Consider the following 14,449-nt stretch of genomic DNA (forward strand, 5'->3'; position numbering starts at 1 on the left):
CTGCTTGGAAACATGGTGAAAAAGCAGAACCCTGCAGCCAGCAAGGTGGCGCCCGTGGATTCCGGAACTTGCTGTTCCCTCCTTCCATGTTTTGTGAAACCAAGCCACAGTCCCAGAGCTGGGGCAAGCTCATGGGAGTTTGTGAGAGGCAGGGCTTCCCAGGAAGACTCCCAAATGCCAGAGTGCACAGTTCTAATGCTTTGTTGAAAATAGGTATAGGCTTACAGGAAAGCAGCCTGCCAGTTCCTCTTGAACTTACAGACATGCGACAAAGGTTATAGCTCCTGCCAACCTAGCAGTTCAAAAGCACGCTAGTGCAGGTAGATAAATGGGTGCCGCTGAGCGGGAAGGTAAACGGTGTTTCCATGCACTCTGGTTTCTGTCACAGTGTTCTGTTGTGCCAGAAGTGGTTTAATCCTGCTGGACACATGACCCAGAAAGCTTTCTGTGGACAAACACCGGTTCCCTCAGCCTGAAAGCAAGATGAGCACCACAACCCCATAGTCACCTTTGACGTGTCTTAACCATCCAGAGATCTTTTACCTTTTACATTATAGCAAGTAGGGACCACAGTAAGGAGATGGCTTGTCTGCACCTATCCCAAAGTGAAGACATTCTGTATACATTAAGGTGAGTAACGTCAGCCACCTTGACCAGGGGTTCAGGTAACAGATACTCCAAATATCTCAAGGTTCCTCTTCTGGGCTCTGAGCCCAACATCCCAATTCCCATAGATAAGGGTACCATCAAAGCTGAGCCAATTAGCAGACATGGATAAACATATATGAGCTCATAGCCAATTAATTGAAGGGTTATCTTGAGCTTCTGGAGCCGTTCATCTTCAGGACAGCACACCATGTCACTGCCCCCAAAGGTGCATTATGCAAATAAATAAATAAATCTCAAAGCAATTATATATATATATATATATATATATATGCAGGTTTTGGTGTCCTCGGGTGTCTTCCCGTGTAAAAGTTGGGGTGTCTAGGCGACGTTTCGACGAGGTCTCACTCGTCATCTTCAGGCTGGTGCTTTCGGCTTCTTGTTACTGGAACAGAGCAGGATCTCAGTGTTTGAGTTCCTATAAATACTGTAGAGGGGGTGTGGTGTATAGCCTCCAATGTTCTGGGCAGAGAGGAAGTTCCCAGGCTAGTGTGCCTTTTCTTCTTTTGTTCCTTAATTACTTGAGAGATATCTTAAGGAACAAAAGAAGAAAAGGCACACTAGCCTGGGAACTTCCTCTCTGCCCAGAACATTGGAGGCTATACACCACACCCCCTCTACAGTATTTATAGGAACTCAAACACTGAGATCCTGCTCTGTTCCAGTAACAAGAAGCCGAAAGCACCAGCCTGAAGATGACGAGTGAGACCTCGTCGAAACGTCGCCTAGACACCCCAACTTTTACACGGGAAGACACCCGAGGACACCAAAACCTGCATTCCTGTACCCGTGAAAATCTACGAAAGCATATATATATATATATATATATATATATATGCAGGTTTTGGTGTCCTCGGGTGTCTTCCCGTGTAAAAGTTGGGGTGTCTAGGCGACGTTTCGACGAGGTCTCACTCGTCATCTTCAGGCTGGTGCTTTCGGCTTCTTGTTATTGGAACAGAGCAGGATCTCAGTGTTTGAGTTCCTATAAATACTGTAGAGGGGGTGTGGTGTATAGCCTCCAATGTTCTGGGCAGAGAGGAAGTTCCCAGGCTAGTGTGCCTTTTCTTCTTTTGTTCCTTAATTACTTGAGAGATATCTTGAGTGATTTCTTGAGTGATATCCTGAGTACCACTTAGGTGGGTCATTAGGTGTGGATTAGTTGTTAAAGTCTTTGTGTCTTGACCTCTTGAACTTTGTGAAGAGTTTTCCTGAGAAGATGGCTGTACTGTACTTAGTTGTGCTCTGGCTTGGCTTCGTGTATAGGGGCGAGCTGTGGTTTTGTGGCTTGTGTCAGCCAGATCTGTGTAGGGATTGCAGGGTGGTGCAGCATCCGGAGGTGCCACCATGGATTGGCTACTGGATGGTGTCTGTAATTCATCTGTGGAGAGGGTCTGGGTTTGGGTCTGGTGTGGTTGATTGGTGTTGGCGTTCTGTGTGCCTCTGGATCTGGTGTCAGTAAAGAAGCAAAACCTACATCCTAATGACCTACTTGTGAGCTTCGATGTTGTATCTCTCTTCACACAAGTGCCCATTAATGAAGCCTTGACAGCTATTCAAAACAAATACAATCCCCCCGAATACATCTTGGACCTGACCAACCACTGCCTAACCAACACGTACTTCATCCACAATGGACAAAGATACAAACAGATAGAAGGAGCACCTATGGGATCACCCCTCTCACCGGTCATCGCAAACCTGTACATGGAACACTTTGAAACCAATGCTTTAGACAAGTCAGAACACAAACCCAAACTTTGGCTCAGATATGTTGACGACACCTTTGTAATTTGGCCACACGGGAAAGAAAAACTAGCTTCCTCATACATCTCAACAACTTACACCCCAAAATACAATTCACTATGGAAATAGAAGCCAACAACCAACTTCCCTTCCTTGACGTCCTAATCTACAAAAAACCTGATGGCTCCCTAGGACACACTATCTACCGGAAAAACACACACACCAACCGCTACTTACATGCACAATCACACCACCACCCTGCACAAATAAACTCCGTAGCCAAGACTCTCATCTCCAGAACCAAACGCCTGGCTGACAAAGACCACTTGACAACTGAGTTACAGAATCTCTCAAACGTGTTAATTGCCAATGGATACCAGCAAAACAGGATTACGAAGCTAATCCAAAAGGAAACACCCCCCAAAAACCAAGACACAGAAGAAAACAATGGCATGGCCCTCCTTCCTTATATCAAGGGCACTACAGATAAAATTAGCAAAATCCTCCATAAACACAATATCAAAACAACCTTTTGCACCAACCAAAAAATAGCCAATATCCTCAGAAACCCCAAGGATAAAATCCAGTTGGAAAACCAAGGGATCTATGAAATACCCTGCAAAGTCTGCCCAGCCACGTACATTGGACAAACAAACAGACGAATAAATGCACGTATCGCAGAACACAAGAATGCCGTCAAAAAAGAAGAAAAAACTTCCTCTCTTTTCCAACACATGAAAGAAACAGGACACGAAATTAATTTTGCAGATTCCAAATTGCTCTTTAACACGGAACATCACCACAAGAGAATAATCATGGAAGCCATCGAGATAGAGAAACACCCTCACAACATGAACAAGCGTGACGACACATCCCGCTTGCCAGACATCTGGAAATTAGCCCTCCCCACAAAAACTGACACCAGATCCAGAGGCACACAGAACGCCAACACCAATCAACCACACCAGACCCAAACCCAGACCCTCTCCACAGATGAATTACAGACACCATCCAGTAGCCAATCCATGGTGGCACCTCCGGATGCTGCACCACCCTGCAATCCCTACACAGATCTGGCTGACACAAGCCACAAAACCACAGCTCGCCCCTATACACGAAGCCAAGCCAGAGCACAACTAAGTACAGTACAGCCATCTTCTCAGGAAAACTCTTCACAAAGTTCAAGAGGTCAAGACACAAAGACTTTAACAACTAATCCACACCTAATGACCCACCTAAGTGGTACTCAGGATATCACTCAAGAAATCACTCAAGATATCTCTCAAGTAATTAAGGAACAAAAGAAGAAAAGGCACACTAGCCTGGGAACTTCCTCTCTGCCCAGAACATTGGAGGCTATACACCACACCCCCTCTACAGTATTTATAGGAACTCAAACACTGAGATCCTGCTCTGTTCCAGTAACAAGAAGCCGAAAGCACCAGCCTGAAGATGACGAGTGAGACCTCGTCGAAACGTCGCCTAGACACCCCAACTTTTACACGGGAAGACACCCGAGGACACCAAAACCTGCATTCCTGTACCCGTGAAAATCTACGAAAGCATATATATATATATATATATATATATAGTATTTAACAATATTAAATACAAACAGATAAAATCAACTCAAAGCCAGGAAATTTGAAATTAAATGTACAAAATTCCTAAAATGTTCATCCAAGAACCCAATCAAATTAGAAAGACAAGTCGTAACCAACCCCATTAGAAGAAGAAGAAGAAGAAGAAGAAGAAGAAGAAGAAGAAGAAGAAGAAGGGTAGTAGTAGTAGTAGTAGTTTGGATTTGATATCTTGCCTTTCACTCCCTTTAAGGAGTCTCAAAGCAGCTCACATTCTCCTTTCCCTTCCTCCCCCACAACAAACACTCTGTGAGGTGAGTGGGGCAGAGAAGTGTGACTAGCCCAAGGTCACCCAGCAGCTGCAAGTGGAGGAGCAGAGACGCGAACCTGGTTCAACAGATTACAAGACTACCGCTCTTAACCACTACACCACACTGGCTGAGAGACCTCAGAGAAGTGTGACTAGCCCAAGGTCACCCAGCAGCTGCATGTGGAGGAGCGGAGACGCGAACCCGGTTCCTCAGATTACGAGACTACCATTCTTAACCACTACACCACACTGACAAGCATCACAGTTGTGGCTAGCATAACTCCCGAAGGCCTGGGAAAATAGAACAGTCTTGCCTGGTGCTTAAATGCAAGCAGTGGGGGTATTGGGGTGTTTCTCTGGGGAAAGCATTCCACAGATGTGACAAATGCACAGCCTTACTTAAGGCATGGGCAGACTCATGCAGGAAAAGGCGCTCCTTCAGATATTTGGATGCTGCAGCTCAATAGAAGGGAAGGCTTGCCCTCGCTGTGGTTCTTTAGCATCAACTGTACCTTCAAATCAGCAGTAGCGACAGCAGCAGCTTCTGAATAATTCCACTTCCCTGGGCTTTTCTGTAACCTCCAGTTCTTCCTGCTCTCCTGAGTCACCCAACAGAATTGCCTGCAAAGAGAATTGTGCATATATCTGCAATGCAAGGTGAACTCAAAACCTAGCACCCACCAAAAATCTAAATAAATTCTGCGGAGCCCTAAGAAAAGGTGAAGCTTATTTTGCAGAGGAAGGAAACCTTTTTTGGGAGGGGGGGGAATGGAGGATGGATTTTGGTCCAGCACTAATTTCTGATGCGTGTGCTTTTTAGTATAGTAGGAATTACCAGCAGACTGCCTGGAAGAAATGGAAAGCCTACAGTTAAAGTTTATCTGAACTGAAATTCAGGGATGAGGAAGCCGTGCCCCTCCAGATGTGACAGAGCCCTCACTATGTTATTTCATCTTGGTTTTGTTTGTAATGTGGCAGCCATGCCTGAGTGCATCAGCTCTGTAACTATCCAGTCCTTATTTGTGCTGCCCCAAATTCTCCTACGATTTGCATTTTTATATGGACAATGCAATATATTACACTCCTAAGAGAGAAGCTCTTTAAATATTTTTCCATTCAAGTTTTTAAATAAATAATAAGAATAATAATAAATAATAATAATAATAAATCCATTTCTCAAGGTTATGTTGTAACTTGCAGTCCAAACCGGTGATAAATACAAGCAACGGGAGCAGGGATACTATACTATACAGTGGTACATCGGGTTAAGAACTTAATTCGTTCCCAAGGTCCGTTCTTAACCTGAAACTGTTCTTAACCTGAAGCACCACTTTAGCTAATGGGGCCTCCTGCTACTGCCAAACTGCCGCTGCATGATTTCTGTTCTCATCCTGCAGCAAAGTTCTTAATCCAAGGTAATATTTCTGGGTTAGTGGAGTCTGTAACTTGAAGCATATGTAACCTAAAGCGTATGTAACCCGAGGTACCACTGTACAGTGGTACCTCGGTTTTCGAACATAATCTGTTCTGGAAGACCGTTCAAGTTCAGAAATGTTCAAAACTGAAAACCCAATAGCCAACAGCTAGGCCTCAGGATCTTTCACTCAGTGGAAGCCACATTTCATGTTTAACTTCTGAGGCGTGTTTGAAAACCAAAGCATTTACTTCTGGGTTTACGGTGTTCAAAAACCGAAATGTTTATCAATGGAGACATTCGAAAACTGAGGTCCCACTATAATTATTTCTGCAAAAGGTGTCTCTCCTTGCCAAATGATATGATTTTGTTTTTGCAAAAGAGGATCTTAAATATTAGAGCCCTGATATATGAACTGTCCTGTGAATGAATGATTGTACCCACACATGCAATGAAAAAGCAATGCAAGTTACTGGAGAAATCCTCTCCTTCAGCTGTGATTGCAAAAGGAAGACATTGCAATGAGGCTGATAGCTGAATCAGCCTAGTTCCAGCATGTGTTATTTGTCCAAGCATTCAGCATCCATAAATCTACTCCACCCTGTTTCCTCATTAATCTGCTTTTTAAAAAATCTACATGAAAAATTGCATTTATATGTGCATATAATTTAAAATATATTTTCTCTCAAAATGCACATTTCTAGGTAATTTCTATCAATTTAGAAAGTATTTTGTTCATATTTATTTTTGGACCAAGGAACATCTGAAGTGCATGGAAACCAATGGTCAACTAAGTTTCCACCCACACCTTCCTTTGGGAGTTGTGGATTGTGCCCACAACATCTGGTGGCCCATATCCCCAGACACTGAAATAAAAGATTTAGCACCATCAGACATCTTTGTGTTCACTTTGCCTCCTCCTATTCTGTCCCCAGTTCTGTAGCATTGCAGTCTAATCAATGATCACTCAGCTCAGCTTCAAACAGATGACCTCAAAAGACCAGAGTGCAATTCAGTGATCTGAAGCTGTCGATAAAAAAATGCCAGTTTTGAGAAGAACAAATATTGCTCTGTGAGCAAGTGTTATCAGATTGTGACCCCATTGTGCAAATTCTTGGTCAGAGTCACGGGGATGCATGCACCCCTTTCTTCAGAAATTATTACAGTCAATATTAATTAGAATGAGCCATTCATCTGATAGCGAGCCTACAGCAAGCAGACTACAGTTCAAAATTGTGCTGTACTTGCAGTCAAAGGAGAAACAGTTCTTTTCATGCCTTTATTTCCTGTCCAAATGCATTTGAAAAAAATATATTATTAGAGAGTTGAAGCGAAGAGGTAAACAGAATATAGAACTGAGTTGTTTATTCCCCTAAGAAAAGCTCAACATTCTTGCTGAACCCCCCAAAACAGCGCTTTCCATTCTACAAAAAGCTCAACAACGTTGACCTGAACCCCCCAAAAGGGGTAGAGCCCCACCAGTTTATAATTGTAAGTAGATCACAGTCTCTTGGGATTTGGTCACCCCTGTTCTAGAGCATCATAATACCAATGAAATACTCTGTTAATACTGCCCTGCTTTCTGGCACCAACCATCCAAGGATGAGCAGAACAACCACAAAGTGGTGACCCAACTCAGACAGCTGTTCCCAAAGGATACTGTGGTTTGTGGTCTCAACAGCCACTGAAAGGCTGGAGAGAGCCAAGAGAATTGCATGCAGCCTGTCTCATACCACTCAACCGTCCCGATTTAAGCGGGACATCCCAGAATTACAGAAGCCATTCTGGCTTCTGATTGGATCCTGCAATGTCCTGTATTTTGGTCCAGTGCTCTGACACAAGTCAGCTGGCTCATGCCTCGGCCCAGTATTCCTGAAGGAGCGTCTCCACCCCCATTGTTCAGCTCCGAGGGCCTTCTGGTGGTTCCCTCACTGTGAGAAGTTAGGTTAGAGGGAACCAGGCAGAGGACATTAATAAGCAAGATGTTAAATTGTTTTTATATGCAACATATGTGGCAAGAGTATTGTTAGCCCAGAAATGGAAACAAGAAGAAATTCCGATGAAAGAAAAATGGCAGACGAAATTAATGGACTATGCAGAATTGGACAAAATGACAGGAAGGATTTGAAACCTGAGGGACCAGAGATTTACAGAAGATTGGAAGAAGTATATGAATTATTTGAAGAGCAACTATAATCAACAAATTACGCTAGTAGGATTACAATAAGTTTTGTCAGGAGAAATATACAAAGTGTTACAAAGTAGAAAAAGATAGAGATATTGGTTATGAGTTTGAAATGTAAAAGGGAAGATAAGAAATGCATACTGAGAGATTAGATTGGAAATTTTTCAGACAGGATTGATGGAAGTCAAAAATTTGAATAAGATGTAAAAGTATATTTAATTACTGTTGAAAATAATATGTTAAAAAAACTAATAAAAAATTATATAAAAACAGAGGGAACCAGGCAGAGGGCCTTCTTGGTAGTGGCCCCGCCCTGTGGAATGCCCTCCCATCAGATGTTAAGGAAATAAACAACTATCTGACTTTTAGGAGACATCTGAAGGCAGCCCTGTTCAGGAAGTTTTTAATGTCTGGTGCTTTATTGTGTTTTTAATATTCTGTTGGGAGCTGCCCAGAGTGGCTGGGGAAACCCAGCCAGATGGGCAGGGTGATGCCACATTGCCAGACCAAAAGGCACTTGTTTTTTGGTCTCACACTCTCGCGCCAATCAGCTGGCTCCCACAAGAGCTCAGGACCAAAAAGCAAGAATCCCAATTTTGATCAGTGGGAGAGTATGTTGTCTCTTTCCTGGCACAGGATATCCAAGGCAGTCTAAGTACAAAAAGTGGGGCTGCACCCTGGTGGAAGGCATCCAGAACTAGTTCTATCCAAGAGTACCTGGATCTGGCCAGCAAGCACTTTATGAGCCGGCACCTTAGTCTTGTCACCTAGAACATTCCCCCCTGCCCCTGATGAATTCACAAATTACGGCTAAAAGCAGTAAACGTAGTGAAAGACAGTATGCTTCTGAATACTAGTTGCTGGAAACTTCAGGAGGGGAGAGTCCTCTTGCACCTAGAACCTGTTTTCAAGTGAAAACAAGATGCTGGAATAGATAGGTCACTGGCCTGATCCATCATGCTTTTCTTATGTTATTAGTAGCATACAGTGGGTTGGGGTGGGGTGGTAGCGCTCACATGACCTCCCAGCAAAGGGGCAAAGCAGTGGAACACAGTGCAAATGCCATCTAAATTGTAGACAAGCTGGGTAAAGTGAGCCATGTTTCTGAAGATTGGAGACTTCCTGTGTCCACGATTTCAAAGAATGCTAGGAGTCAAGCTCAAATCATTAAGAGAAAGGTCAAAAAGGTTCAGCTTTGAAGAGAACTCTCGAACAGGGTCTCCCATTTATAGTTTAATGAGAAGTCTGTTAACCTCTGAAAAGCCAAGGGATAATTACAGCAGATGTGTAATGCTGAGGTTAACCTTGAAGCACTCTGCAGAGGGGAAATCAACATGTTAAGAGAATGTTTGGATTGCTAGCATAAATAACAGATTGGTGACTTGAGAAGCCCACAGGACAATTTACAATGGCTTTGTTATAAGGTAAATTTGAGGTCTCAGAATTGTTTGAATGGCCCCATGGTGGCTTATAAGTTTGAGAAATGTAAGTAAATTGTCTGGAATGATTACCAGTTTAAGCACAGGAAGGCAGTTGGTCTGTGTTAAAGTGCTGATTAAAAAGGAAATATGGCCAGGCAGCAAATTTCTATGTCAATTAAGCCACTTTGGCTGTAGGCTTTGTAATTTTTTTTCAAGCCTTTATGATGTCCAGTCACATTTGCTTATCTAATGACTTTAAAGACATTTCAAGGATTTTTTTTCCTTTAGTTTGATCCCATGCCTATTTTTTTAAAGCAGAGGAAAGAATTAACAAATTTGAAGGGGAAATGGTGTGTGATAGATCATTTGTTTAAACTTACACCAATCTTGATTACTTCTGAGTGAAATTGAAAGCTCAACATGTGTATGTGAATCAGGGCCTATGGGCAGAAATACCTACACAAGTAACCCATGGACCCACATCTATTTTGTGTTGGGCATATTCCCTTATCCCCACCTCCTAGTCAGACCATACATTTAAAGCCCTGTGATATGACTTTAAACAATCATGCCTTCCCACAAAGTATCCTGGGAGCTGTAGTTTGTTAAGGGTGCTCAGTGTTGTTAGGACGCTGTAGTTCTCTTCCAGAACTACAATTCCCAGTATGGCTTAGCAAGCATTCCCTCTTCGCAGCAAACTCTGGGAATTTATCCTTGCATTTATCTTTTGAAAGACTCAACTGATGTCATTTCTCCACCACCAATAGCTCCCAAACATTCATCTCAAGAGTGATATGAATTATCAAGAGAAATATTAAATCATAGAGTGGACTCATTGAAACTAATGGACTTCGGTGATTTCAATTGGTCTGTTTTGAGTATGACAATGCCTCTGGGTTGGATCTAGACTGACAATGCATTCCTGTCCATGTCTTTTCTTAAAAAAAAAAAATGGAGATTTTGCAGACCATTTTTTTTCAGAAATATACGGTAAATTCCTCAAAAAGAGCAACGGTTAGAAAAATAATTGACATTTGCCCCTGCTAGTTCTTCCAACCTTATTATCTGGCAGGGCTTAACTGCCTAACTTGCAATAATTTAACTGCCAGTGCATTTTCAGACATAGAAAAGGTGATGGGGGAAATGTTACTGGCTACATTTCTACATGTTTGATAGCTGTTAAAGGCTTAGGAACATCATTGATATAAAGGTTTTCGGTCCTAGACAGTAGGCTTTATATCTCCACTTCAGCTGAAGGATAAAAAAGGAGAGTTGATTTGTAGGCTCACATTTCTGATTCAGAAGATCCAAAAGCCACAGAGGTCATTTGTGTGTGAGATGGGATTTCCTTTCAAAAAGGTTTGACTGTTGGTATTGATTAGGTGCTCTGACATTATAAGAGAGCCATTCATTAACAAACTTGGAAAGGTCACAGATTGCCTTGGCTTCAACAATCTCAAATTCAGCAATAGTTAATTGTCTTCAATTAATTCAGAACAATGTTCTGGATTTTTTCCCTCCTGTTTTCATATAAGTGTTCCTTGAGGTTGTGGGCAAGCTCTCTTAACTATCTGTGGTAAAATTGCATAGTGTCTTCACAAAGTATTTAAAAAATGAAAGAGTGTTTTCATATAATCCATCATGTGTGCAAGAAGTATTTGCTTTTTGCTCATATGTTTCAAGCAGATCACACACCTTCCCTCAAGAATGCATTTCTGTTGCAGGAATTTTACCTTTCTTTCTGAATAAAGAAAAACCCCTTTCGAGCTACATTTAGATTAATCATTTAAACCATTTTGAATCAAATAAAAGGTTTCCTCTGATTAACGAGATGGCATATTTTACTTTCGTAAAGAAATATTTTACTGCAAGTACTTGCAGCTATTGCCATCTTCAAAGACCTCCTGAGTCAAGCAGACTTGCTTCTTTAAAGATGATGTATGCTCTGCCATTATCTAAAACAAAGCATTTTATTTAACTGATGTGATCATATAATTTTCTTTCAATCAGTCAATAAATCAACTAAAATTTCTTTAATCAAGAGGTGGGCTGATAAAATTTGTATCCAGCAAAAAGATGATCCTACCTCTCTGTAGAAAACTTCCAGAGAGGAAGTCATGTCAGTCTTCTGCCAAAACAGCAAATAATCTTTACGGCAGTTTAAAGACTAAGAGCTAAAGTGTTTGTGGACTTAAGCCCATTTCAGCAGATGCATGCTGATATTCTGTATTAGCAAATAAAAAACACATGCAAATGAAGACAAAGGAACAAATGAGCCGCGTGGACTGGGGCCGCATTGGCCAGCCATGCCCTGTCATCTTACATCCCTTTGTACCCACCCGCAATGTTACTTCTTTGAGCACAAACACCCGCGGAAGTAAAAGCTTGTTGTTGTTTAGTCGTTTAGTCGTGACCGACTCTTCGTGACCCCATGGACCAGAGCACGCCAGGCACTTCTGTCTTCCACTGCCTCCCACAGTTTGGTCAAACTCATGCTGGTAGCTTCGAGAACACTGTCCAACCATCTCATTCTCTGTTGTCCCCTTCTCCTTGTGCCCTCCATCTTTCCCAACATCAGGGTCTTTTCCAGTGAGTCTTCTCTTCTCATGAGGTGGCCAAAGTATTGGAGTCTCAGCTTCAGGATCTGTCCTTCCAGTGAGCAATCAGGGCTGATTTCCTTCAGAATGGATAGGTTTGATCTTCTTGCAGTCCATGGGACTCTCAAGAGTCTCCTCCAGCACCATAATTCAAAAGCATCAATTCTTCGGCGATCAGCCTTCTTTATGGTCCAGCTCTCACTTCCATACATCACTACGCACACCTAACTCTGTGTGCTTAATTTTCCATGGTATTGGGAGACTTGATTGCATAGGATTCCTGATTGTCTATTCTGATTGTCTGATTCTACATAAGAATGTAAGAAAAACCCATTGGATCAAGCCAAAGTCTCCTCTATTCTAGCATCATGTTCTCACAGTGGCCAAACAGATGTCCATGCGAAGACTGAAAACAGAACCTGAGCTCAACAGCGCACTCACTATCAGTGATCCCAGCATCAGCTGGTTTTCAGAGGCTTACTGTTTCTGACACTGGCAGTAGAATCACCATGTAGTATCGACTAATAGACTGTCATGGAATTCTACTCAATATTGATCCAGAGTAGATTCCATTGTATATTTAGCAGAGTAACAATTTAAACATGTTGCATGATTCCCCCAAAATAGATCAGAGGCAATTGTATTTTATCCACAAAACAAGGGCATACAAAGGGGGGTGGAGGGGGTGGTGTGCCCAAGGTGCTACCCTGGGGGGGGTGACAAGATGGCCTGCTGCCTCCCCCCAGCTGTAGAGTGGCCGAGGGCACGCATGCAGTCAGTATGGGCACTGCGCGCATGGCATCCATATGGGCTGCCACTGAAACAGTGATCGTACTGGATGCCACACATGCACAGTCCGTACGGGCTGCTGCTCACGCGCAGCGTCCGTACAGGCTGCCCTTGCACAATGACCGCACTGGCTGCCACGTGTGTGCAGTCCTTATGGGTGTCGCACATGCACCACCGGGCGGTTTGCCCCGCCCCTCAGCATCCCGCCCCGGGTGCCAGAGAGGGCTCCTCTGTGACTGCCAGCAAAGCTTTACTGCTACTGAAGGCAAATGAGCATAATGGTCACAAATCCATTCAGGATTGGCACTGTCTATAAGAAATCCAGTTGCAGCAGTCTTAAGCTTACAATAACTTTTAATAAGTCAAAACCTTAACACTAAGCATACTATGTACAGAACACCACACCAGAAGGAAACAAAATAGAAAGAAAAAGTGAAACCCATGCTCCTTCCGACCTTATTATTATAGTCAGCATGACCTTGATAGAGATTACAGAACCAGTTTAAACCAGCTGTACTCAGCTTCTCTGAAGGAATAATCCAAACATCATGATCTTTCTGCTTGTTTCTTTCACACAGAGACGCTTCCAGAAGCTTCCATAACTCTCTTGAATTAATCAGAATAGGGAAGACCTCTACACATCAGATCAATACTTTCTGTACTACGAAATGCAAACCGACATAGACTTCTCTTCCATTAATTTGTTTAAATTAACCGGGTTTGCATCTCCACTCCTCCACATGCAGCTGCTGGTGATCTTGGGCCAGTCACACTTCTTTGAAGTCTCTCAGCCCCACTCACCTCACAGAATGTTTGTTGTGGGGGAGGAAGGGAAAGGAGATTGCTAGCCGCTTTGAGACTCCTGAAGGGGAGTAAAAGGCGGGATATCAAATCCAAACTCTTCTTCTTCTTCTTAAACTCATGCAGAGTTGTATGTGCATCAGCTTCCCCTCTGCAACTGTTCATGTTTTTAATGCAGAATGTGACCAAAGAGGAATGTAATATCAAGGCATGGTACTCCTCACATATCAATGAGCACAGTTTGTCTGAAGAGGGCATTAATCTGTGACATTTCTATATAAAATCTGTACCTGTAGAAGATAAGCCCAGTGATAACTCACAACATCCAATTACAGCCTGGATGGGTGACCAACTGAGAGCTATATGTAAGCCATTCTGAGATCCTAAGACATAAGAGTGGGAAATCAGTGACAATTTATATATGCATTGTTATTAAAGTGGTGTGTGAACCAACTCTGAGAATGTTTTTTTTTTTTAATATATATATATATATATATATATATATATATATATGGTGAATTAGTGAGTAGGCAGCTGAACAAAGCGTGCCTAACAAAAGCAGCTAATATAATGTTCATTTCTCAAGTGGTGCTATTTCAGTGGAAAATTCTATGCTGTCATAGAGGTATTCTGAAGAGCAGTGCTTATTACTATGTTTTATATAGCACCATAGGTTTATAGTTAAAAAATACATTTAAAAGTGCTAGGGCCATAGAGGGCCTATGCAGTGTAAAGGTAAAGGGACCACTGACCATTAGGTTCAGTCGTGGCCGACTCTGGAGTTGCGGCGCTCATCTCGCTTTATTGGCCGAGGGAGCCGGCGTACAGCTTCCGGGTCATGTGGCCAGCATGACTAAGCCACTTCTGGCGAACCAGAGCAGCACATGGAAACACGGTTTACCTTCCCGCTGGAGCGGTACCTGTTTATCTACTAGCACTTTGA

The sequence above is a fragment of the Podarcis erhardii genome (genome assembly GCF_964252035.2).
Source record: "Podarcis erhardii genome assembly, chromosome: 4".
Taxonomy (NCBI): Eukaryota; Metazoa; Chordata; class Lepidosauria; order Squamata; family Lacertidae; genus Podarcis; species Podarcis erhardii.